Source organism: Alosa sapidissima, chromosome 8 (assembly GCF_018492685.1).
Source record: "Alosa sapidissima isolate fAloSap1 chromosome 8, fAloSap1.pri, whole genome shotgun sequence".
Classification (NCBI taxonomy): Eukaryota; Metazoa; Chordata; class Actinopteri; order Clupeiformes; family Clupeidae; genus Alosa; species Alosa sapidissima.
In genome coordinates, this window is record NC_055964.1 from 31,311,998 (window position 1) to 31,315,997 (window position 4,000).

The 4,000-nt window shown below is 43.8% G+C and overlaps 1 protein-coding gene across 1 annotated transcript in view; it reads right to left on the minus strand.

The window, feature by feature from the left end:
- slc23a2 (solute carrier family 23 member 2) overlaps positions 1-4,000 on the minus strand; it is a 77,142-nt gene that overhangs the window by 8,209 nt on the left and 64,933 nt on the right. The gene's annotated exons all lie outside the window — the stretch shown is intronic.

Consider the following 4,000-nt stretch of genomic DNA (forward strand, 5'->3'; position numbering starts at 1 on the left):
ATATATATATATTATATATATATATTATATATATATATATATATATATATATATATACATACACACACACACATACACACACACTTTTTTGATCGCGTGAGGGAAATTTGGTCTCTGCATTTAACCCAATCGGTGAATTAGTGAAACACAAACAGCACACAGTGAACACACAGTGAGGTGAAAAAACACACTAATCCCGGCGCAGTGAGCTGCCTGCTACAACGGCAGCGCTCGGGGAGCAGTGAGGGGTTAGGTGCCTTGCTCAAGGGCACTTTAGCCGTGGCCCACTGGTCGGGGCTCGAACCGGCAACCCTCCGGTTACAAGTCCAGAGTGCTAACCAGTGGGCCACGGCTGCCCTAATTTACGGATGATTGGGAGTACATACGTTGAGTTGACATCAAAGTCATGTCATTCGGATGTGTTTTGAGAAAGTTCGATTTTACCATTTTTAGTCAAAACTCGTTAGCGTGGAAATGAGAAGGGCATATTATTTTGCTGCTACAAAACACTATTTTTATACCTCTTCTACAGTTCCAAACAACATTACACTTACGTGGTAGTGAGTAGAGGGTCCCTAAAGCCAAACCGAAGTATCCCGAGGTCTTTATTTATGTGGTCGGATAGAGAGTCCAGAATGAATTTCATCAAGCCAGTACCTTTCCGTAAATGTTGCCATCTTTGCTGCCATCTTTAGGGGAAAGTCCGTAGGAGTCGATTGCCAAGTGTGGAGTAACATGCTCTGGAAATTTTGTCGCCGTTTAAAAAAAAAAAAAAAAAAAAATAGTCCAGTCCATACAACTTCATTTCAATTCCAAAAGAAATACTGGACTAAAAGTGCATTTTACTCCGGATAATTTCTTTAATGACTACCATCCAGTTGCACTCACCCCCTTAATCATGAAGTGCTTCGAGAGGCTAGTCCTGGCCCACCTCACCCTCACTGGACCCCTTCCAATTCACCTCAGTGTTTCCCATACATTGACTTATTTGTGGTGGCCCACCACAATATCAACATTGACCACCACACAATGAGATTCCTGGTTGTACTAAATTGTGCTTAAATCTGGTTAGAATCATAACCACACTGCACTAATTTGTTAAAAGCTGTTGCATTCAAGTTAATTCTGCAAACCTACCACCATAAATACAATTCAATTCTGTGGGAAACACTGTACCTACCGTCAGAACAGGAGCACAGAGGATGCCATCTCTACCGTCAGAACAGGAGCACAGAGGATGCCATCTCAAAGGCACTTCACTCCACTCTGTCCCACCTTGACAATAGCAACACCTATGTGAGAATGCTGTTCATTGACTTCAGATCAGCATTTAACACAATCATCCCCTCCAAACTGATCACCAAACTGGGCATCAATACCTCCCTCCGTTACTGGATTCTGGACTTCCTAAACAACAGACCGCAGTCTGTTAGGTTAGATAACCTCACTTCCTCAACCCTCATCCTGAACGCCGGCATACCACAGGGCTGTGTGCTGAGCCCTCTCCTTTACTCCCTCTTCACCTACAACCCCGATAAAGAAGGCTCACCAGCATCTCTTCTTCCTGAGAAGACTAAATAAGGTCCACCTGTCTCCTCAGATCCTGTCGAACTTCTACCGCTGTACCATCGAGAGCATCCTCACCAACTGTGTCACTGTATGGTATGGCAATTGCTCTGCCACCGACTGGAAAGCACTGCAGAGGGTGGTGAAAACTGCCCAATGCATCATCGGCTCCTCACTCCCCTCCATCAAGGCCATCCAGGGCCATCATCAAAGACTGTTCTCACGCCAACCCACAGACTGTTTACCCCACTCCCCTCCAGGAGGTGTCAACCAAACAAGCCAACTGTAAACCATACCACTTCCTTAGCTGTATACTACTGTCTACACTGCACTATATATCTTATACTGTTTATACGGCACCAGCCTTTACTGTGTATATCACATTGCACTTTTCTTCTTTTGAGCACTTCTGGTTAGACACAAACTGCATTTCACTGTCTCTGTACTTGTACAATAACAATGACTATGACAATAAAGTTGTATCTAATCTAATTTAATCTAATCTAACATTTAGCAAAATAACCCCAAATTGCATCACACTGGATGAGCAGGGGAAACATGCTCTGATCTTGGGAGACGATCCCAACATCTTCCTACCCACCATATTCTCCAGCCAACAATGGGCGTCGCCATGACACCTCAGTATTCAGAAATCCGCTTTTCTATTTCCGTCCGAAGTTGAGCTGTATTGATTTTAATGTGGCGGTAGACAGTGCTTGGCGTATCCTAAGCCATGTAAAAGCAATATTTTATATTTCTCTGTCAGTCATACATTATATAGAATATCCATATTGAGTGCAGAATTGTCAACATTTCAAAATAAGAATATGTTGAAGCATGTTCTAGCTGGCCTGCTGAGACTGCACTAAGTTACAATGTGAACAGAATGGATGGAAGATGAAAACTTTCAGAAGATTTCAGATTTCAAGAATAAGGTGGATTAGCAGCAAACTAGGTGTCCTCACTCCACAATGAGAGAAAGCATTCCTTAAATGCAATCCCCCTGTTACCCAACAACACAAAACCTCCAGCCTGTTACACCACCTCTCCCTTTCATTCTATTAATCTCCAGCCTGTTACGCCACCTCTCCCTTTCATTCTATTAATCTCCAGCCTGTTACACCACCTCTCCCTTTCATTCTATTAATCTCCAGCCTGTTACGCCACCTCTCCCTTTCATTCTATTAATCTCCAGCCTGTTACGCCACCTCTCCCTTTCATTCTATTAATCTCCAGCCTGTTACACCACCTCCAGCCTGTTACACCACCTCTCCCTTTAATTTCCATTCATCTCCAGCCTGTTACACCACCTCCAGCCTGTTACACCTCCTCTCCCTTTAATTTCCATTCACCTCCAGCCTGTTACACCACCTCCAGCCTGTTACACCACCTCCAGCCTGTTACACCACCTCCAGCCTGTTACACCACCTCTCCCTTTAATTTCCATTCATCTCCAGCCTGTTACACCACCTCCAGCCTGTTACACCTCCTCTCCCTTTCATTCTATCCATGCCCATCTGGTCTGTCCACCTGTGTGTCTAATCTGACGTGAGGTTTTATGTTTTCTACATTCCTGTACTGTATGCTTTGGCAACACTTTTTATTTTCAAATGGTCATGGTAATAAAGCTCATTGAATTGAGAGATAAAGACCAAAAGAGGTAGAGGGAGAGAGAGGGGGGGGAGAGAGAGAGATAGCTGACCCGATAATGATACACTCGCACATGCGTGTGTCTTCTGTGCCTGGAGGAATGTATGTGTGTATATGTGTGTGTGTGTGTGTGTGTGTGTCTTCTGTGACTGGAGGAATGTATGTGTGTGTGTCTTCTGTGACTGGAGGAATGTGTGTGTGTGTGTGTGTGTGTGTGTGTGTGTGTGTGTGTGTGTGTGTGTGTGTACTGAGGACAACACCACAGACAGTGTGTGTTTAGTTGCGCTAGGACACTCTACAAATACAGCCTGTAAACCATGCAGATAATTAGCAGACTTAATGTCCCGAAGAGAGTGTTGTGCAACATGAAATGTTATCAAACCCTCAAAAAAATTCCACAAAAAAAATGCTTGGTATTTTCCTACCTACTTAATATTGCATCTTAAATAAGACGGTTCATGGTAGCTTCTATAATTAAATAGTTCCCTCACTCTCGACCTCAAGCTGGTGCGTGGAGAGGGCTCTGGCACATAACTAACACGCATCACCCAGGTAGGAGCTACACACTAGTGATGGTTAGCGGGAGATAGAGAGAAGATATTGTTGATGGTTAGCAGGGTTCCCCCTTCAGTGTAAAGTGCTTTGGGTTCTTCGATAAAGCGCTATAGAAATGCAAGATATTGTTGATGGTTAGCAGGGTTCCCCCTTCAGTGTAAAGTGCTTTGGGTTCTTTGATAAAGCGCTATAGAAATAAGATGTTGCTGTTGTTGATCTAATCTGCTCA